The 23327-nt window shown below is 45.1% G+C and overlaps 1 protein-coding gene across 1 annotated transcript in view; it reads left to right on the forward strand.

The window, feature by feature from the left end:
* Window positions 1-23327, forward strand: part of LOC124716882 (myb-like protein X) — a 71703-nt gene that overhangs the window by 48114 nt on the left and 262 nt on the right. The gene's annotated exons all lie outside the window — the stretch shown is intronic.

Raw genomic sequence — 23327 nt, forward strand, 5'->3', positions numbered from 1 at the left:
CACCCCCAGACATCACTCCTGGTTTTCGTGCCGTATGGCGGGCGAGTGCCAGGTTGGTACACCACCGCTGTCCGAGGCGTCTCCATAAATGTCTCTGGTGGTCATCAGGGCTCCATTTGAAGCGGGACTCGTCGCTGAAGACAATACTACTACTACTACTACTACTACTACTACTACTACAGTCATGAGGCTGCACGCCTAAGACGTGTCATGAAGAGGCCCCTGGCAGCTCAAGGGGAAAGCAGACACGGAGAGATCATCTGCAGTCTATCTGGGTTGGAACAGGCAATGTTGCCAAAACAAAACTGCAGATTATTATTATTATGATAATGATTATGATGATTAAGAGCATGTGACGGATCACGAGTTACGGCCGTAATATTACTTTCTGGGAATATTTAGCTAACGGACTGAGCTATTCAGGCTCGATCCCCGACCCACCCATGGGATTGAATTCTGAAAGACGCTGCCTCGCTCCCTTCTAATTGAAAGGATACGCAGAAGAAAGTGATAACCCACGCGTGCATAGTTTTGAGTTATCCCGTGGTACACATTTGGTTAAATCTGTAGTCCTTAAATCATAATGGGATTATCTGTAACTCTTCAATTTCTGACAGTATTTGTGTTGCTATTTAATGAGTACAAAAATTGTTAGTCGTACAAAATTGCTTACATGTAACACTGTCCCTACTATTGTCAATTAGCTCTGTCTTCATAAAGTATCTTGAAAAGTGTAGAGAAATTTTGCTACCTTACATTCAACTAATAGTGTACCACAGACTATAAATATAACAGAAAAAAGCTATTGCACTAATATCCTTAAAATACAAAATAGCAATGTCAGTTTTCTTACAGGGCTTAAATTAGTGAACAAAGAGCTTCCGTTTTTCCTTGTTCATTTTCAATTGCATTAGAAAATGGGATAGTGGAGAATCAAAACTTGTCTCATACCATACCTGAATATGTGCTAATTAGTTTGGAGGAGTTTTTGTTAAGCATGGTCAGAACACTAGTAAAGCAATTCTGATTGTTCATTTTCTTTATAATTATTCACTGGAACGCTTTCAAAATAATAATGTAATTTATGAGTTACGTTGCCGTCCATAATATTTTTATTTCTAACACTGATGTGGTACGAACAGCCTCTCTACCTGTTTTTCGTCATAAAACATTTAAAAAGTCTGCATTCATTTAATGTCTCAAGTTGATGTCTTGCCCGTCATTAGAATTTTTCTTTGCTGAACACTGCTTCATTTTCCACTGTTACAACATAAAAAGAAACAGTGACTTTAACAAAGGTCCTCAAGTTTACTGACGTATATAACATTGCATTTATATCCCTTTAACGTTAAAGAATTCCCATTAAAGAATTCCTCAAAATCTTAACGGATGCAGTGGCTAAAACTTTTGAGGCTAGGCTGGTGCCAATATACGAGGGTGAGTCAAATGAAAACCTTAAATTTGTAATAACAAATCGAAATTTCGCGCCGTTATCCTGTAAGTTGGTAAGCGTGCTACAAACAGCGTACCAAATGGCCTGTATGTGGCAGCATAGTGCAGATGCACACATACCGTCGCAATATCAGTAAAAAGATGGCCGCCCCACTTGCTACTTGCACCAGGGAAGAACAGCGTTCTGTTATTCGGTTTTTGCGTATTGAAGACGTGAAACCTATTGAAATTCATCGACGAATGAAGGTTCACTACGGTGATGCATGTTTGTCACAGCAGCAAGTCTACGAATGGACTAGGAAGTTCGAAAATTGTGTGACTTCAGTGGAAGATGCTCCTCGCCCAGGTCAGGCACAACATTACAATAGTTGAAGCTATAGTGAAGGAAAACTGCCGAGTGACACTGAAGGACACTGCAGCATGTTTACAGATTAGTCACGGGTCAGCACACCACATTGTGCACGATGTGCTCCAGTTTCACAAAGTGTTTGCGAGATGTGTGCCACGGCAGCTGACTCCTGAAATGAGAGAACGACGTGTTGATGCTTGTGAAGAACATCTTCGGCGCTTTGAACGAGAAGGTGATGGCTTTCTTGCAAGAATCGTTACTGGGGACGAAACCTGGGTTCACTTCCACCAACCGGAAACGAAGAGGGCGAGCAAGGAATAGCGCCATTCCTCATCACCAACACCAAAGAAGTTTCTAATAGAACCATCAGCAAGGAAGGTTATGCTGACATGCGTAAAGGGACCATTGTCACGAGTGCATCATACACAGATATCGTAAAAAAATCATCTGCGGCCTGCAATCAAATCAAAGCGAGGTTGATTGCTGTCAGCAGGTGTCCTTTTGCAACATGACAATGCAAGGCCCCACACTGCCCGTACAACAGTTGCAACAATCACAGACCTGCATTTTGAGTGTCTTCCTCATCCACCATACTCACCAGACCTTGCCCCAAGTGATTTCCATATGTTTGGTCCACTCAAAGACGCAATGGGAGGAAAGAAGTTCCGTTCTGATGAAGAGGTACGCCACGCGGTGCATGAGTGGTTGCGCGGACTACCAAAAGAATTTTTTCCTAAAAGAATTTATGCACTTTGTAAGCGCTGGAGGACTTGCATTGAGTGTGGGGGAGATTATGTTGAAAAGTGATACAGCTTTTTACCACTTCTGCACAATAAATAATACTTAAAAAATATTTAAGGTTTTCATTCAACTCACCCTCGTAGTTGTTGCGTATCTCAGTCCCGCCATACACACACAATTTGAAAGTTGTTCACTGAGGCAGTCCATAAATCGGCTACAGTGATGCGAAGGAGCGTTGCCTCAGTGTGTGAACGCGATAACAGCGTGAGCCGACCTCGAGGCGCCTTATGAGACACACTCACGGCTTAATGACCTGCTGCATGTCGAGACAGGAAGGAGTCTCCAGATGTGACCCGATATGGTAATGGAAGAACACTGTGTACGTGACTAGCGGCTGAGAGTGTTCTGGTAGCAGGCATACGGGTCACGTAAACAGTAGCACGTCAGTAGTCGAGGAAGAGCGGCAGCCCGCGGTCTCCAGTCTGTGCTGCACGTCGGTCTTGGGTTATTGGACTAACCTCGGCACCAGCCGTTGCTACTGAGATAGATTTTCAGAGCAGGGGATGGGCTACTGGTGGGAAGTTAGGCTGAGAGGTTGTGCCAGATCAGTTTTCATATGTTATGTGGCAAGTGGGAGCACTTTAAATTTCCACTGACTTCCGTATTCTGCAGCACTTACAGCTTGCATCTAGCAGATGTCGAAGCTGTACAAGCAGCCTACGGAATCTTCCACTGATCAAACAGTCGACTGACGCGAGACTCCTGTCAGTGCAGTTACGGGTTCTTCACAGTTCCTATCAGGGACCTACATAATGCTTAGCCACACTAACAGTATCTTTAATACGGGATGTATTTCATGATGCATAAACAGAATCTGCATTACTGTCTTCATTAAGTGGATCACATCCTCGCAAAAAGAAAAAAAAGTTCAAATGTGTGTGAAATCTTATGGGACTTAACTGCTAAGGTCATCAGTCCCTAAGCTTACACACTAGTTAATCTAAATTATCCTAAGGACAGACAGATACACACACCCATGCCCGAGGGAGGACTCGAACCTCCGCCGGGACCAGCAGCACACTACATGACTGCAGCGCCTTAGACCGCTCGGCTAATCCCGTGCGGCCATCTCTGTAATCCATTACAGAATCACGACGTCGCTTACATACTGTGAGCTGGCACTCTCTTCATTCGGAAACGAGAACACAAATTTAATGAAGGGAATCAATGCATATAGTCACGAAACACTTTCTCTGCCGCTCAGACGGAACTACTTGTTGGCAGAATGAAGTTGAAACCGAAACAGATAGCACCATGAGGCTAATTTTTAGTAAACTGAGGGTTAACACATTCCTCTGCCGATCTTTCCAATTTTCAGATCTCTCAGAAACTGCCCACAGTATCATGCCTTGCTGATCTACTAGACACGCACAAGAACTTATTCTCAGTTACACCCACCTCTCCTACTTGCTTGACCATACGTTCGTGTGGCACGCTGCTATTCAAACAAATTTCGGGCTTGCAGCCGGTCGTCGTCCAATACCTCGCACGATATTTCAACTGGGCACCTGCCAGTCATCTTCAGGTGAGCCGTCGCAGACTGGCGAAAACGTTCATCGTTCCGCAATATATAGCGTGCTGCAACTACTCTGCGCATGCGTCGAAAAGTCGACAGATGAACCACACTGCCCGCCGGCAGCGCCCTCGCTGGTGGAATAGCGGAACTCAGTCGCCTTCTGCGTGGCTGTTCGCCGCGGCCGTCGGCGCACTCAGTCGTCTTCGATTTGAGCAAATCGTGGAGATGATGGGATTCCGTGCACTGTCCAGCTGGTGGCCGCTGTCACGGTTCAACAGGTTTTCCGCCAGGCGTAGTTCTACGGATTCTTTTATAATGGAGTCCCAGAAAGAAATTGCTGTGGACACAATCATTGTTTTCTCATACTCCATTGAATGTCCAGTGGAAATACAATGTTCAGCAATAGCAGACTTGCTTGGCTGCAAAAGGCGGGTGTAACGTTTACGTTCAGTGCAGCGTTCTTTCACGGTGCGTGTGATTTGACCTATGTAAGCCATACCACATTGGCGCGGTATCTTGTAAATTCCGGCCTTTCGTAGTAACTGATTATCCTTTACTGATCCCATAAGGTCCGCAATCTTCAATGGTGGGCGGAAAACCACTTTTACCTGAAATTTTGGAGGATTCTTGATATTTTAAACGAAGTGTTGCCAACGAAAGGAAGAAAAGCTAAAGATCGTTCCGGAATGTTCTCCTCTTTATCCACTTCCTGCTTCTTAGCTTTAACTGTTAGTTGGTCTGCTGGATAGAATACCCATTTTCGCTGAATACTGTCAGTTTGACGTACACTAGGCGGAGACGCAGCTTCTGGAAGGAGGGCCGAGGGATGTTCGCGAGATGGAGAGCGGAAGCGGAAGTAGAAGTGGAAGCAGAGGTCGCGGATGACGCACACTGGGTGGGCGGTAGCTGCCCGCCCCCGCCCCCGCCCCTGCTGCCGCCTGCCGACGCAGCTCCGCGAGGATTAGTCCGTAGCCCGCCAGCAGCCAATCCCGGCTACATACATTTGCATAGCAATGGCGGCAGCCCTGCGAAGCGAGCGGGGAACCCCCCTCTCTCCGTGCCGGCGACGCTCCGGCGCCTCGGGGATTCCCCAGCGCAGCTGGCAGCAGGCCTTCAGGGGCCGACATAACACCAGCCCGGCCGGCCGCTTTCTGCCCCAATTACAGGCCGCGTGTTACTGCTAACGGCAGCCACGCGCCGCCCAGCTGCTCGTATAATAACGCCAACATTTTCTTCCGTACCAGCGGAAGGGGAAATTGTACTGCTCTCAAAGCTTGTAACTCATCTGCAAACTTTCCGTGTTTATTCGACTGCCCCTCGGTCTGTGTGCAATGTATTCAAAAGTTACTGCTTCAAATTGCCGAGTGCCAGCCTGTAATTCCAACTATGCGGTGTGTAATTTTTTATTTTACTGTTCTCAAGCCCTATTCGTAACGAGCTACTTTCATTCAATTGTATTCAGAGTTATGTATAACAGATTGAAAGTAAGGTTAGACAAGCAACAGTCGTCTGATACAATTACGGAAAGCCTGTTTTTCCGTTTAACGAACATGATTTCTTGCCAAAACTGACGAATGAAGTGACCATCGTGAAAGCAGATGAAGGCCATCTCACCTGTTGAGTGGTACTTAAGATAGGTAAATGAATTAGTGAAATCAATGTGAAGTAGAAATTAGAAAATAAATGAAAAAGTTTAGTTTAGAAGAGTTAGACACTGGCAAACAGCGGGCAGAGCAGCAGTGTCAATGACTGACGTTAAGATTCTTAGAGAAGCTTTTCAACGTGACAGAAGAGCCAATGACCGTGAAGTCGTTCACCTCCAGTGAACTGAAGTGAATAAATACACGAGACACAGTGGGCCTGACAGGAGTAGTTTTCAGTTCAGTTTCGGAGCTGAAGACCGCCATGCAGGAAGAGACTACATCGTACACAGAAGCACCGAGTCCGCCGCTGTGACGGAATAGCAAGAAGCAGCCTCGCCGCCAGAAGACAGAAGTTAGGAGGTATTTGAAGTCTGATTTGTACGTACGCAGGTGACTCGTGAGGACGGGAAGGAGACGGCCTCACATCAGCAGTCACCTGTGAGCTGGTGATGAAGATCTGAAAGCCGAAGACTGGCAAGCTAGAGTCCGTTGTTCGAGTCTGGGACGCTGGCCTTCCCCCGCCGCGCAGCTCTGCTGGCCGACGCACAAAACTGTCACACGCGGCCGCATAGAAAGAGAAACACTGGGACGCCACATCCAAGGTATCACCATCCGATTACGACTTCGTTCTCAATAATTAAACGGGCCACTGCACGATGCGCGTCTCCAGTCAGCTGGGCGAGACGGCGACACGAGATACACACCGCCAGGCGTAATCAGACGCCACCGCCCACGCAGCAGAAGGCTTCGCAAATGACACGGTTGCCGCTCTCCCAGCCAGAACAATCCAGTACGCAGTAAGGAAACCATTGTACAAATCTTTCAATAAAAGTTATGTAAAAATGCTGTTTCATTCTACCTCATACCCGAGCCAAGGAAGAACCCACCCTGCCCACATGTTAAGAGAGAAAAGGTAATTTCTTTAGTGTTTTTCACCCTGAAATAATGCTTTAGAATCAAATGCCCTTTACAGTAATGCTCATCCTGACAACTGACTAGCATCAAAAGAGGTTAACCAGTTACACACCGTACAGTATTGCCAATTAATGAATTTCATATCTTAGTAGAAAATTCTGAAAAAATATTAGACATATCTAATTTCATTCCAGAATAAGGTGCAATATTTCCCAAAAGTAAATTATTGCTAGTCGTTACGAAAAAGCTACTGTAAAATGAAATTAAAAATAATATTTTACTTCAACATCTAGTAAAAAAATCAGAAATCAAGTCATATTTGATATTTGGACTGAAAAGTACGATCATTCTGAAAGCTTTTGGTGCATGTGATACAGTATTTTATCGTGAAAAAGTAAAAGAATTCCGAGGTAAAAAATAAAATACCAGAAGAGGTGTGAAACTATTTCGTCTGTGTAATGAAAGATGTCGTCACTAATGAGGTTGCGTTCTGTTGGACCTCGCTTAAGATTGAACTGAGAAAGTTGTTAAAAAACAATAACATTAATTTGGGAATCCCTAAAGCTCAGTTACAGCGAATTTCTTTATGAAAAAATTCGAGGAACAGCAGTGGAAACTGTCAACAAGAAACCGAATATTTGGTCCGGTACGTGGTGATACGTATGTTTTGTGGAGGCAAAGAGGAACTAAGTAGTTTTCAGAAACACCCCAGTGGCGTCAAATCGAAGATCCAGCTTACCAAGGTGGAAGAAAGAAGACGATAGCTTGGGCCACATGTTTTGCTGGATACCCACACACAGACACATGGACCGTTACCTACACCGGGGTTTGAACCAACACCCGAAACAGAAGCGAGACATCATATAAACGTTGGCGGATAAAGCAATGAACGCCTGCGAACCAGAGCTGCTTGACGCAGAATTAAAACACCTCACCAGCGCCCTACTGAAGAATAGTTATTTGTCCGTTGAGGTAAAGAGTGTGTTAAGACCACCGCTCAGAAATTATAGTGATGCAAAAGCGCCTGTGAAATCCAAAGTTTTCGTGCCTTTTATTAAAGACATTGCTGACCGCATAGCAAACATCTTGGAAAACAAAGGAACATCGCGGTAACCTAGAAACCCATCCAAAATATACAAGATCACCTGCAACTGCCAAGGATACTCGCAGATCACTGGAAAAAGAAGAATTTATAGGATTCTGTATAGTTGTGGGGAGTTGTACATGGGTACTACAAAAAGAACGCTCAATAAACGACTAGAACACAACGGCATTTGCAGAAGAGAGGAGAGTGACGTCAGTTGTTACGGAACTTGCTTTGCAGCCAGGAGACCACAACATTCGTTTTAGGAAGACAAGTACAGATAGGCGCAAGCGGGTACCATGAAAGGATATACGGAGGGGCCAAATACATTGATAAAACACCGCAGGAATGTCGATTGGAAGGATGGGGGTGTGCAATTGAATGACATCTAGATTCGGTGCTGAAGACCTATACCAGCCTTCCACCATGCGGTGATAGCAAAAGCTGACGGCGGCAGTCGAAAACGGCCAACTGCGCTGCGGTATTCAAAACATGTGACGTCACGCCGCTGCCTCGAAGCACGCGTAACCTGAATATTGCTGCAATCTGTAGCGAACCAGGGTGTGAATCGGACACTCAGAGAAGCTAAGATACCCCTTGAAAATGTCCTCCGCAGATGGGGACGAAACATTGGGTTTAAACTGGAAATCCTTTCGAACAGGACACAACAGCACAGAACATTTTATTAATTGTGACATTTCCGGCCGTGAATGTTTACATTTTACATGGAGATGAATGATGTTCGAGAATGACCCCGGTATCAGCACCAGGCAGGTGGAGTGCTAGATGACCGTGTAGAACATTCTCCACAACTGCAACTACCTGTATGACTTAAAATGCGTAGAGGACTTATTACCTCTGAACTTGCTTCCGTGACGACGGTTTTGTCGCTGCTTCGTCGCACCGGCCACCACAGTGCTGGGATTTCTAACCTCCAGCTCTTTCACAGACGAGGCTACCTTAACTTGGGGCGGTATCGCCCGGCTCGACGACATCCACCTGCGGGCTACTACGGAAAATCCCCGTGGCACGGTGGCAGCGAACCACCAGCAGCGTCTCAGGGCGGTGTGGGCATGGATTACTGGCAACTGCCTCGTGGGAGCAGTCACCATTCCACAACGTCTCACCTACTTGCTGTGGGTGATCCTGGCTCATCCGCTGCAAAACGCGCCTTTGGTGGTACGGAGGGTTATGTGGCCACTGCATGGTTTTGCTCCACCTAACTGTCTTTTAGAGTGTGGAGCTAACATCCCTACTTGGCAGGTGTGTTCACATGCATACTTTCAAGCACTGAAACCTACACTGTCCAATATCTTTCATCTCCGGCGTCAAGAGGAGGTGGTTCCCTTGGAACGCACTTCTGGCCACACGTCCATCTATTTTGCTCCACATCCCATCAGGAATCGTGTCCTGCAATTTTTTCCCAGTTAGCAAAATCACCCTCTACAGATTGTTGCGTTAGTTAGGTAGAAACAAATATGTTAGTACAAAATAAAGGAAAAAGGTAGTACAAAGCACTCTACAGACGCTACTATCTTGAGCGAATATAGCTGTTCATTTGTTAAAGTATGTAAGCTGAACCACGAATTCCACCCGCCAGTATATAGCTTTTTCAGCAAATAGTAAATATTTTAGAGGGTCGAAATATAGGCTCATCAGAATTCTCTCACAACACCGCGTGTATCTTTACTGGAGGAGGTCTTAGCGTTCTTTTATTGGGGCAGTACTAATCAGAACCGGGGCGATCAATTCCTCTCTTGTGTTTACTTTTTCGTTGTAGATTTCGCATTTCAATCACCGCCTAAGGAAAAAATCTCGAAGGGTAAACTCGAAGACGTTAGTGGGTTAGAAACGTGTTCATTTCTGCCAATTCACCCTCTCGCGAATGTAATGTTTAAATGATGTGTCACCTGACGAGTAGAATATGCAGGTGCCCCGTCATGATGGAAGTATATAGCCATGCCTGTAGGTAAAGAAACATCTTCCAATTATTCTGGAAGTGAGTTTTGACGAAAACTAGATAACAGAGATCCTGAACACAATGCGGTAACACAACAGGCATAACGCAGATTTGCGTTCTCGCAAACAGAACTCCACAAAGGCATGTGGATTTTCGTCGGACCACCGATGTGCAATATCGATAAGCGGTATAAGCAGGTTTAGGGAGCGATTTGCAAGCAGCCAACGGCAAGATGCCAATTGTCTACATCTGTTTCTCGAAGGTGGTGAATGCACTGTAAAGTGCAGACGCTGTGCATATGTAATGTCCCTCTCTAGCACCAATTTTTTTTTTTTCACATGTAGCACAAACGTTGAAAGGTAACCGAGCAAGTGATTTATGTGGCTCAAAGATTCCTTACGACTGGGAGCAAACCCTTACTTCTCATTTAGAATTGCAGACAGTAGGATCGGAGTGGAGTTGTAATTAGCGGCATTGTTGTAAGCTGCCATTTTGAATATCGAATGTAATTTGACATATTACGATAACGTTTCATCTCGTACAAGACGATATGTCTGCTGAAATGTAGCTAGTAAAATCGTTTATGGAATATTATAATTTCATGAATGGGGAAGGTACATTCAAACTCTCTGGTTATTTTAACTTCTCCCTTGTTTGTGGCTCGGAACATTATTTCGCGTGTCGTACCTCGTAGGTAACTGTGTCTAGAGAAACCAGTAGAGGCTGCAACGCGGTCGATTATGCTCTATTCTGAGAGATTAATTTTTGCGCTTTTTTCGAAATTAATACACAATTTGGACACTGATTCCCATGCTGCAGGGTGAGTACGTCATAGCACCTAAGACGGCTTCCCTGCGGCGTACGATTGTGCCTTTGACTATTTTAAGAATTTTCAGAGTTGGCGACTGCCTGAATTCTGCACAGGCAGAGAGATTGTATTCTAGGTGGATAATTAATTTCATACCTGGATGGGAGGGAAATAATTGTGTAAAAACATTGTGTTATCGTGATCGCTTCTCAGTTTTGGTTATTGATAACTTTGATACCAGTGTCTGAGTTTAATGTGTACAGTACCGAAGATGATCACTATGTGATCGAAAATCGATTCTGCTATCAATAAAACATCAATATTACGACCAACACTGACCTTCCTTTTAATATAACATATATGGTCGTGGTGCACACAGCACTCCATGGAGTCGCCAGTCACTTATATTTGTATTCAGTGTTGGCAAATTCCTCTATTTAGTAAACTTTTCCGCGCTAAAGCCTGTCTGCATTTTACGATTGCCGTACGTCTGCAACCGTCAGATATTCTGCCGTTACTTTCATCGCCTCATTTCCTAACCTACTTGGTTTGGCATCACCTGATTTGACAAATTTCCACTAGCCTTGTTTTATTTGTGTTGCTTGTCTTATAGACTCGTGTTAACATTGTTTATCTTTCTACCTCTGCGTGGTAATTGTAGCGCCATCGACAAACCTGAAAGTTTTCTTTCACGAGTTTACTGATCACAGTTCCGAAACTGACCTGGCTACGGCGCCGTATGTATGAGACGCCGGCTTTCTTGAAGCTCTGTGCAGACGGCTGGAAGGGAAGGGACGGCGTCTCGACGCAGGCGGAGACCGGCCTGTGATTTAGTGCGGAGATATTCGGCTCCGTCCGATGGGAAACGGATGGCGGTTCCACCCTGGGAAGACGTATGGACGCGCTGCGGGGTGGGGGTGATGTAGGCGCCCCACCCCCACCTCAGACAATAAAGCCCTGCTGGGCCAGTCTTGCGCGGACCGGCCCAACCAGAGAGAATTGTTTCAGCTCCGGTCGCGTCCGTCCGACGGGTGTGGAAGGTGGAGCCACCCACACACTTAACCTCCAGCGGCTGACGTTCCTTTACCTCCAAAGTAATCAAATGAAATAATTACCCAGGATCAAATCTCATTACCTACGATAAAATCATTATCGAGTATCAAATCATTATCCAGATATAAATAATTACTGAACAATAAAATTACCCAGGCACAAAAATTACCCAGGCACAAAAATTACCCAGGCACAAAAATTACCCAGGCACAAAAATTACCCAGGCACAAAAATTACCCAGGCACAAAAATTACCCAGGCACAAAAATTACCCAGGCACAAAAATTACCCAGGCACAAAAATTACCCAAGAAGACAAAACTGATGAAAATTTACCCGAGAAGAGGAACTGAAGAAAAATTATCCAGTAACTGACATTAAAATACGAAAATTTAGAAAGTATTAGTACAGAGAAACAATCATTCAATGGCAAGAGACAAGTCTTTTTTTATCAAATACTATCAAGACTGAAGACCAATTACAGCTTTAGGCTTTGGTGCTCAAAACGGCGGTTACCTGGAAAGTTTACAAGGAGTTTTGAAAATTGGTATTTTTATAGATTTGAACGTGCTCTTTTCGAATATTCACTTTCCCACTTCCTTTTTTTGTCACTCTTGCCGCTGTGTTGGAAAAAGTGGGACCCAAAAACAGTTTTTTGACAGTATCTCATTTCCGACGCATTTACGATGACAATAGTTACGTAATACACTAGAGAAAATTTCCTGTAATTGATGTGGCAACCTTTCTTTTCACCTCAGGTACTCGTATAAACGGAAGCGTCGTCTCGGTGTCGGGCCGGTCTCCTACTACGGACGTCTGTCGACAGAACAAATATTCTGCCTGAAAAATCAGTACTTCGGCATTTTTAGAGCCATGGCTGGTAAGGAAGGAACTGTTTTATTTCTGAAACCGCACTGTGAGAAAGTGAGGTGACTGGAGTTAACGAAAAAGGATTGGAGACATTTCGTATGCCAAATGTTCAAAGAAAAAACACGGCCAAACTCTTGGATAGGCTGAGACCCATGCTAGTTCACAACCTGTGTCGAAAAGGCTTCAGTGATGAGAATTTGATCTCTATATCTTTGCGAAGAGAAGGCGGTGTCCCAACTTCCCACTCACAACTGCAGTACACCATCTCAACATTCTCATTAAGAGATTGTATTCTGTGAGCTGCTGCGATACAAAAACACTCGCGCTTATGCGATTGTCATATTGTGTAAAGGGTACGTGAATTATCGATGAAAAACAGCTTTCAGTGCTCTCTAGCGCTCGCAGTGAGGATTGGGGTCGGGTGAATGTCGAGCGTCTCGATCATGTCAGTGATTGATCGCAGACGATATACAGTATCGCAACTAGTGCGCAAAAATATTTTGCCTTGCAACGCACGCTGGTGGCATTAAAAAAAAAAAAAAAAACGGCCGTGTTACAAGCAGATCCATACGGCAATGCTATGCATACAGAAGGAAACAAACATCGCAGCACCAAAAAATGATTAACCTAGGGTAATATAACTTCGGGAATACATTTCTCTAGTTGAGATATGTATGTGATTAATATTGAAAGATCGCAGGTTAATGTAAGCGCTAGGTTAGTCTTTGCACATGTGAAATGCTAGTACATTAATAACCGGTGTAACCGCCAGTATTGTGTTGTACAAGTGGTGGATGTCAGTTTGTGTGATGGAATTCCATGCATGTTGCACTTGCTCAGTGAATACAGGGACGGTTAATGCTGTCTGTGGATGACCGAGTTGTCGTTCGATGATGTATGTATGTGCTTGACCGAAGACAGGTCTCGTGGTCGAGCAGGCCAGCGCAACGTGCCGACGGTTTATAGAGTTTGTTTGGCTACAATAGCAGTGTGTCGGAGAGCGTTATCCTGTTGGAAAACACTCCATGCAATGCAGTTCATGAGTAGTTGTCCAATAAGTCGAATGACCAGATTGTGTACATATTTGCAGTCAGGGTGTGTGGGTTGACCACGAGAGTGATCCGGCTGACATACGATCTCTCAGCCCAGACCATAACTCCAGGTGTAGGACCAGTGCGCGTAGCATGCAGACAGGTCGGTTGGAGGCCTTCAACTGGCCCTAACCGACACACGGCCATCACTGGCCCCATAAGCTCTCGCTTGACGTAAGTGAAGTCGCAAATGGTGGTGTTTTGGCTTTAGTGGAATGCACGCTACAGCAAGTCTGGCTCGGAGCTGTCCTTGAAGTAATCGATTTGTAACATTTCGTTGCGTCAACTGATGCTAAAATTGCTGCTGCGGATGCAGTACGATGCTCCCCAACCATACGCGGAACACGATGGTCTTCCCCCTCGGTTGTGCCACGTGGCCGTCCGCAGCCCGGTCTTCTTGTAACCGTGCGTTCTCGAGGCCGCCGTTGCCAGCAGTCATGTACAGTGGATACGTTCCTGCCAAGAAGTGTTTCTGCAGTATCGGAGAATGAGCAGCCAGCTTTTCGTAGCCCTATTACACGACCTCCTTCAAACTCACTGAGATGTTGATAATGGCGCCTTTGTCGCCTTAAAGACATTCCAGGCCAACAAACCCTCCACGTTCAATCTCGAGGGTAACTAACGGTCACGGCCATTACAGCGTGTGTTTAAATCCAACCCGATTTGCGTCCTCACAGCGGTGTTACTAGCGCCACTCTTATGCAGGTGGCAAGAAATTTGAACAAACAACATCTTGCGAAAGTGGAAACAAGTCCGTCAACCGTGTATGTCGCACAACTCCTCCTTCGTGTTGCGATTTCTTTTCCGCCATTTAATGTTCCAAAAATCTGCGGATAAATACGGGATTTTCCGGTACTCATACCTTTGTTTCTGTTGGTGATGAAAAAGTAGGGTCCAGTCTATCGCACAGCCCTTGGTCCAGGGACCATTTGTACATCATGGTATTACTTTAAAAATTGTTTTATTAAAAAGAATATTCGCCATTAATATATACGGTGAAATAATAACAGATGCACAATTGTTATAGGTAGAGGGCACTTTTTACTGTTACCAATCAGGTTACTCTTAAAAACTGCGATATAAGGTTTTAACAGATTAAAATTTACTTTACTTATGACAGCGAACACATTGTTCTGTACGGACAAGTTACTCTGTAACTGAAATATATGGTATGTTGGCATTTAATACGTTCCAAAATTTCTTTTTGTAAACTAAGATATTTCTCTCACTAACTCTATCTCTCTTATTAATTATATTTTTAACTTTCTCTAACAGATCTGAAGATGGGCAGCTAGCCCGAAACTGGTAATTGAAAATAAAGAATAGCGATCGAAGACTGAAACGCCATATTTTATTTGTACATCCAACAGAAGGATCGTCTTACTGCCGCTGTCCTGCAGTACAGGCGCAAAGTATGAGTATCACACACTTCCTCCTACTTAGGCAAAAGAACCAAATCACCTCGTTCTTTTTGCATTTGATGTCGTCGACGATGGGGTTGATGGGACTTACGGAGGCATCAATAGTTCATGTGCAGTTCCTCGGAAAACCCAAAAAAAGGTGTTTTTCTTAACTATATCGGAGTACGGGTATCGATGTCCGACGTGCCAGCATCGACAGTAAACACGACGATAATAGGTGGTCGTGATACAGACTCGCCTCGCGCTGTCACGCTTCCATCTACGTCTTTATGATCACCGTATCCTGTATTGCCTGCCATCGACGCCTGCACACGATCCGCAGACTTTTAAACGTCGTTCACCGCTCTGTGACAGGTGGTGCAGCTACTTGATCGATTTTCGCCTTTTTCCATTTCCTTTTCGACGCCGCGGAAGCTCTCTCATCCGCTCAGCACTGCACTTTTTAGGCTTTTTGAATTCCTTTGTTTAGACGCGAGCTTTCCCCTTACTCGCGTTTTCTATGATTCCGAGCATATTTACGAACCATACGAGATATTTGTTGGTTTTGTAATTTTCAGTTTAAGACCGATGTTTACGCATATTCCAGAGGATGTTTTTGTTCTCTCAATTTGGGTTCTCGTTGTGCTCCGCAACCTAGTGGTGGTTAGTTCCTAAGGGACCAAACTGCGTATGTCATCGGTCCTTAGGCTTACACACTACTTAATATAACTTAAACTTACGCTAAGGACATCACACACACCTATACCCGAGGGAGGACTCGACCCTCCAGCGGGGAGCAGCCGCGCGAATCGTGGCAAGGGGCCTTGGACAACGCGGCTACCCCGCGCGGCGCTCCGCAAGCTCTTCGCAATGATAGCCTAATGTCTTAGCAGTACGTATTTCCACGCTACCATTTAATAACTTCGCACAATGATAATTCGTGTTCTGAACTTAGCAGAGGTAAAATAAAGGGACCGAAAGGCTATTTACAAGTTGTACACAAACCACACGGCAATTATAAGGGCATGAAAAGAAGAAGTTCTTGAGATCGAAGTGAGAGAGTGATGCTATTTAATCCGTGCAGTACAGGATCCAAAGAAAAAATTGGAGTAGAAACAAAAGTTCAGGGCGAAATCAATAAAATCTTTGAGGTCTGTAGGTGACGTAACTGTGAGAGACAGCAAAGGACTTGGAAGAGCAGTTGAACAGAATGGACAGCGTCTTGAAAGAAGGGTATAAGATGAATATCGGCAACACTGAAACAATAATAATGGAATGCTGTCGAATTAAATCAGGTTACGCTGAAGGAATTAGATTAGAAAACGAGAAATGTAAAGTAGTGAACTTCCTGCCGCCGTTGAATAAGCAGCAGCCAGCAGCAAGTCGTACTCTTACCTCACTTAGATGTTTCATAGTTTATTTCTAAATTTATTTGCGTGTTTTTGGGCAGTTGCATAGTTTAATTCACAAATTTCTGGCGTATTGTAGTATTTGAGAGTTGTAGCATCGCGATGTAGTACCTGAATAGTGTAAATTCGCGTAGTCGTCAGTCACATGTTTGTTTTGAACGCCTTGTGAGAGAAAAAGAGAGGGAAAAAAATGTTAGGGATGGATAGGGACTGTGCCTGTTGTGTACGGATTCAGGGGGAATTGGCCGTCGTCCGCAAACAGCTGGAAGGTGTGTTGGCCGTGGTCGACAGGCTCGAGGCTGTTGCCCTGGGCCGCGGTGACACTGGGACACCCAGAGGTGATCGCTTTGGCGCCTCTGGAACCTGCAGCATCGCCTGGGATCTCTGATGCCACTGCGCCCTCGGATTCGGACGTCCCTGACGGTCGACACTTGCCTGACGGTGATTGGCGAGCCGAGGCGAGGTCACGAATCCCTGGGCGGAAGGCGAAAGTTGGTGCTGGCCGCAAGGCTGCACCCTTACACCTCCGTAACAGGTTTGAGGTGCTGCCTGCCCCCACTGCTGAAAGTACTTCTGAGCCAGCAAAGGCGGCCTCGCCTGTTGCGGCAGTGGCCGGTCTTCCTGAGAGGTCAGGACAAGCGCAGAGGGTGGGATTGCTTGTCATTGGGAGCTCCAATGTTAGGCGGGTGATGGAGCCCCTTAGGGATACGACAGCTAAGGAAAGCCAATGTGCATATCGGGGGAATCATCAAAGATGGGGGGACTGATGACCTCAGATGTTAAGCCCCGTAGTGCTGAGAGCCAAGAGCCATTGGAACCATCCAATATGTGGAAAGGGTCCTTCCAGATGCCATAAAGGGTACAGGGTGCAGCCAACTGCAGGTGGTGGCTCATGTAGGCACTAATGACGTGTGTCGCTGTGGATCGGAAGAGATTCTCCCTGGTTTCCGGCCGCTATCTGGGTTGGTGAAGACTGCCAGTCTAGTTAGCGAGATGAAGGCAGAGCTCACCATCTGCAGCATCGTCGACAGGACCGATTGCGGACCTTTGGTACAGAGCCGAGTGGGGGGTCTGAATCAGAGGCTCAGACGGTTCTGCGGCCGTGTAGGCTGCAGATTCCCCGACTTGCGCCATAGGGTGGATGGGTTTCGGATTCCGCTCAATAGGTCAGGTGTCCACTACACACAGGTGGCAGCTACACTGGTAGCAGGGGCTGTGTGGCGTGGACTGGCGGATTTTAGGTTAGGCAGCCTCGGGAAAAATAAAAAAGGGCTCCAGTCTCAAAGGGTACAGGGCACAGAAACGACGAGAATCGACCAAGCAACAGTCGGTATTGTAGTTGTAAATTGTCCTAGCAGTACCAGAGCTTCAAGCGCTGATAGAAAGCTCGGATGCTGAAGCCGTTATAGGAACAGAAAGCTGGCTAAAGCCGGAGATGAATTCGGCCGAAATTTTTACAGAGGCGCAAACCGCGACCAGAAAGGATAGTAGGTGGTGGTGTGTTTGTGTCTGTTGGTAGTAGTTTATCTCGTAGTGAAGTTGAAATAGATAGTTTCTGTGAATTACTATAGGTAGAGGTTATACTCAACAGCCGTACCGAAATAATAATTGGCTCCTTCTACCGATCCCCCGACTCAGATGATATAACAGCTGAATGCTTCAAAGAAAACTCGAATCTCATTACAGATAGGTACCCCACTCATACAGTTGCAATTGGTGGAGACTTCAATCTACCTTCGATTTGTTGGCGAAAATACTTGTTGAAAGCCGGTGGTAGACAGAAAACATCTTCGGAAATTGTACTAAATGCTTTCTCTGAGAATTACTTTGAACAATTAGTTCATGAGCCCACACGAATTGTAAATGGTTGCGAAAACACACTTGACCTCTTAGCCACAAATAATCCTGACCTAACAGAGAGCGTCATGACGGATACAGGGATTAGTGAAGACAAGGTCATTGTAGCGAAGCTTAAAACCATATCAACCAAAACCACTCAAAATAAACACAAAACATATCTATTTAAAACATAAGATAAAAATTCGCTTGATGCCTTCCTAAGAGAGAGTCTCCATTCCTTCCAAGCTAATTATGCAAGTGTAGACCGGATATGGCTCAAATTCAAAGATACAGTATCGACAGAAATAGATAGATTCATACCGCGTAAGTTAATAAGAGACGGGACTGATCCACCATGGTACACAAAACGCGTCAGAACACTGTTACAGAAGAATGAAAAAAACACACCAAAGTGAGAGGAACGCTAAATCCCCAAGACTGGCTAAGTTTCGCGGAAGCTCGAAATTTAGTGCGGACGTCAATGCGAGATGCTTTTAATAGTTTCCACAATGAAATATTGTCTCAAAATATGGTAGAAAACCGAAAGAGATTATGGTCGTATGTAGTACACCAGTTGGAAAAAACAGTCAATACCGTCACTGCACGATAGCGATGGAAATGTTACCGATGATGGTGCCACTAAAGGGGAGTTACTAAATACAGTTTTCGGTAATTCCTTCACGAAAGAAGACGAAGTAAATATTCCAGAATTCGAAACCAGAACAGCTGTTAGCATGAGTGACATATAAGTAGATATCTTAGCTGTTGCGAAACAATTCAAATCACTTAAGAAAGGCAAGACTTCCGGTCCAGATGGTATACCAATCAGGTTCCTCTCAGAGTATGCAGACACAATAACGCCTTTCTTAGCAACAGCTCACTTGGGGAAAGGTCTGTTCCTAAAGACTGGAAAGTAGCATAGGTCACACCAATATTCAAGAAAGGAAATAGGAGTAACCTATTGAATTACAGACCCATATCACTGACCTCAATTTTCAGTAGGATTTTGGAGCATATCTGTACTCTAATTCAATCACCTTGAAGAAAATGACTTATTGATATATAACCAAACGGATTCAGAAAATATCGTTCTTGTGCAACGCAGCTAGCTCTTTAGTCGCATGAAGTAACGCGTGCCGTCGACAAGGGATCTCGGATCGATTCCTTATTCCTAGATTAACAGAAGGCTTTTGATACCGTTCCTCACAAGCGACTATTAATCAGATTGCGTGCATATGGAGTATCGTCTCAGTTGTGTGACTGGATTCGTGATTTCCTCTCAGAGAGGTCACAGTTCGTAGTGATAGACGGCAAATCATCGAGTAGAACAGAAGTGATATCTGGCGTTCCGCAAGGTAGTGTCACAGGCCCTCTGCTGTTCCTTATTTACATAAATGATCTAGGTAATAATCTGAGCAGCCCCCTTAGATTGTTTGCAGGTGACGTTGTAATTTACCGTTTAGTAAAATCATCAGACGATCAATTAAAATTACAGAATGACGTAGAGAGAATTTCTGTACAGTGCCAAAAGTGGCAATTGGCACTAAACAAAGAGAAGTGCAAGGTCATCCACATGGGTACTAAAGGAAATCCGATAAATTTTGGGTATACGATAAATCGCACAAATCTAAGGGCTGTCAATTCGACTAAATACCTAGGGATTACAATTACAAGCAACTCAAATTGGGAAGACCATATAGATAATATTGTGGGCAAGGCGAAACAAAGACTGCGCTTTGTTGGCAGAACACTTGGAAGATGCGACAAACTCACTAAAGAGACAGCCTACATTACACTGCTCTGCTGGAATATTGCTGCGCGGTGTGGGATCCTTACCAGGTAGGATTGACGGAGGACATCGAACAAGTGCAGTGAAGGGCAGCTCGTTTCGTGTTATCGCGCAATAGCGGTGAGAGAGTCAGAGATATGATACGCGAGTTGGGGTGGCAGTCACTGAAATAAAGGCGGTTTTCTTTGCGGTGGGATCTATGAATTCAGTAAGCGGATTCATGAATTGCTTTAGTTATTCGGAGATGAAGAAGCTCGCGCAGGATAGGAGCATGGAGAGCTGCATCAACGCCGTCTTTGGACAGAAGACCAGAACGGAGACAACAGTTCGCAATAATTAAGCGCATGCGCCTGCAACCGTACGATGACATCACATGCCCTCTATTTCTGTACATCTTGAACTCTCAGGTGCTTTCTTCGAAGACTTGACTGAATCCAAGTCTTAAGTTCCGGTAAAGTCTTCGAAGAGAGCACCTGAGAGTTCAAGATGTACAGAAAAAAATAGCCCTAGTATGTCGATATCGATCATTTTTTAGAGGTGCATATGAAGATGACATATTTAATTGCCCGAACTTGTTACGAAAATAACGTCTCAACGTGCACGGCTGTTTTCGCGAATTTTTTGTTAAGTATTTTACCAGCTGCTGTCTCACGTCGACAATGGATCAACAGAGACTGATCTGTCCTTTGTGCGCTCAGCCATCGTTTAACCATTGTCAGTCTGGCAGTTACTAGCTATTCAGATCTGATGGTATTTTGTTTGAAGGGCAAGCGAACAGACGTTTGCACGTCAAAAAAACGCTGTAGTTCATACGAGTAAACATAACAATGTGACGTGTCTAGTGGTGAAAAGTGAAGTTGAAACTCTCACGCCTGTGTCGCTGGTGTTCGTTCTGTTAACGTACGGACTCCTGACCCGCCGCGACCCGGTCTCTCACAGAGATGATGTTACGCAGGCGCTGAGTGGGTGACCCCGTGCCCGCTGTGCTAACGCCCTGGTTGACGCCGCTACCGGAACACTCGGCGGAGTTCAGAATTAAACGGCCCCGGAGGCAGCGGCAGTTTTAGTTAGCGGGCCGCTCCCCACTTGTGGCGGAAGTGTCTCAGTCAGTCCCGGGGGCCCACTTCACTCAGCTCCTCTCCAGCAGTTACTGACCTAGGGCTACGCGCTTGAGAGGCCCGGAGACGGAGCTCCGCAGTTATCGCCGTAAAGCAGCGAGTAGAAAGGCGGAAACTGGCGGAGAGCGACGTTTCCTCAGTCACTACATGTTAAGCCATCTGGTCGAAAACTGATTTCAGCCTTTCACCAGTAGAAGAGAAGATTAACGCTTAGTTTACATGTACATGATTACTCTGCAATTCACAATTAAGTGCCTGGCAGAGGATTCATCGAAACACCTTCGAGCTACTTCTCTACCGTTACACTTTATATCTACATCGACATCCATAGTCCGCAAGCCACCTGACGGCGTATGGCGGAGGGTACCTTGAGTACGTCCATCGGTTCTCCCTTCTATTCTAGTCTCGTATTGATAGTGGAAAGAAAGATTGTCGTATGCCTCTCTGTGGACTCTAATCTCCCTGATTTTATCCTCATGGTCTCTTCGCGAGACATACGTAGGAGGGAGCAATATACTGCTTGACTCCTCGGTGAAGGTATGTTCTCGGAACATCATCAAAAGCCCGTACCGAGCTACTGAGCGTCTCTCCTGCACAGTCTTCCACTGGAGTTGATCATCTCCGTAACGCTTTCGCAATTCCTAAATGATCCTGTAACGAAGCGCGCTGCTCTCCGTTGGCTCTTCTCTATCTCTTCTATAAACCCCATCTGGTACGGATCCCACACCGGTGAGCAGTACGGAAAAAAACGAACACTTAAATCTTTCCGCGCGAGCTCTGGTTTCTCTTATTTTCTTTTTAAGATCATTTCTCTCAATGTAGGCGGGCACCAACAAGATATTTTCACACTCGGACCACAAAGCTGTTGATTGAAATTACATGAGAAGATCCTACCGCAACGAAAAAGTCTTTATTTCAGTGATAGTCAACCCATTTCGCTTACCATATCCGTTGTACTCTTTCCCCTATTTCCCGACAATAGAAAGCGGGCAGCCTTTCTTTGAACTTTTTCGATGTCCTCCGTCAATCTTATCTGATCCGGATCCCACACTGCGCGGCAGTATTCCAGAAGAGGGCGGACAAGCGTAGACTAAGCAGTCTCTTCAGTAGCACTGTTTCATTTCCTACGTCTTCTGGCTTTCCCCACAACATTACCCCTGTCATCGTTCCAGTTTGAGTTATTTGCAGCTGTAATTCCTAGGTATTTAGATGCATTTAGAGCCTTTAGATTTGTGTGATTTGTCGTATTACCGAAATTTAACGGCTTTCTTTTAGTACTCATATGAATGACTTGACGCTTTTCGTTATTTAGAATTAATTGTCACGTTTCACTCTATACTAACATCTTGTCTAAATCATGATGCAATTAGTTTTCATCATCTGATGATTTTACACGACGGTGAATCACAGCATCATGTGCAAAAAATCTAAGAGGGCTGCTCAGACTGTCTCCTAAATCGTTTATGTAGGTCAGGAACAAGAACACCTATAACACTACCTTTGGAAACGGCAGGCATTAATTCTGTTTTACTCCATGTCTTTCTATCAATTATTAAGACCTCTGACCTTTCCGACAGGAAATCACGAATCCAGTAACACAAGTGAGACGATACTCCACATGCGTATAATTTAATTAGAATTCACTTGTGGCGAACAGTGTAAAGCCTTCTGGAATTCTAAAAACATGCAATCAATTTCACGTCCCCTGTCGATAGTACTAATTACTTCGAGAGACTAAAGCGCTAGTCGTGTTCCACAAGAACGATGTTTTCTGAATCCATGTTGGCTATTTGTCAATAACTCATTTTCTTCGAGGTGACTCATGATGTCAGAGCACAATGCATGTTCCAAAATATTACTGCAAATGGGCGTTAGTGATGCGAGTTTGCAATTCAGCGGATTACTCCCGTTTCGTGCAACTTTCCAGTATTTGGGTACAGGTCTGTCTACGGGAAAGTCGTCTACGTCGCTATAGACGGAGCACTATGGAACGGTGTGACCACCACTATTGTCAGTACGCAATTTTAATTCTAGTGTTAATCTGTAACACAGGATTATGAATTTACCAGTACTGCTCAGAGGCCAGACACAATCACAGGCCGCATCTCGTGGTCGTGCGGTAGCGTTCTCGCTTCCCACGCCCGGGTTCCCGGGTTCGATTCCCGGCGGGGTCAGGGATTTTCTCTGCCTCGTGATGGCTGGGTGTTGTGTGCTGTCCTTAGGTTAGTTAGG

The sequence above is a fragment of the Schistocerca piceifrons genome, chromosome 9 (genome assembly GCF_021461385.2).
Source record: "Schistocerca piceifrons isolate TAMUIC-IGC-003096 chromosome 9, iqSchPice1.1, whole genome shotgun sequence".
Taxonomy (NCBI): Eukaryota; Metazoa; Arthropoda; class Insecta; order Orthoptera; family Acrididae; genus Schistocerca; species Schistocerca piceifrons.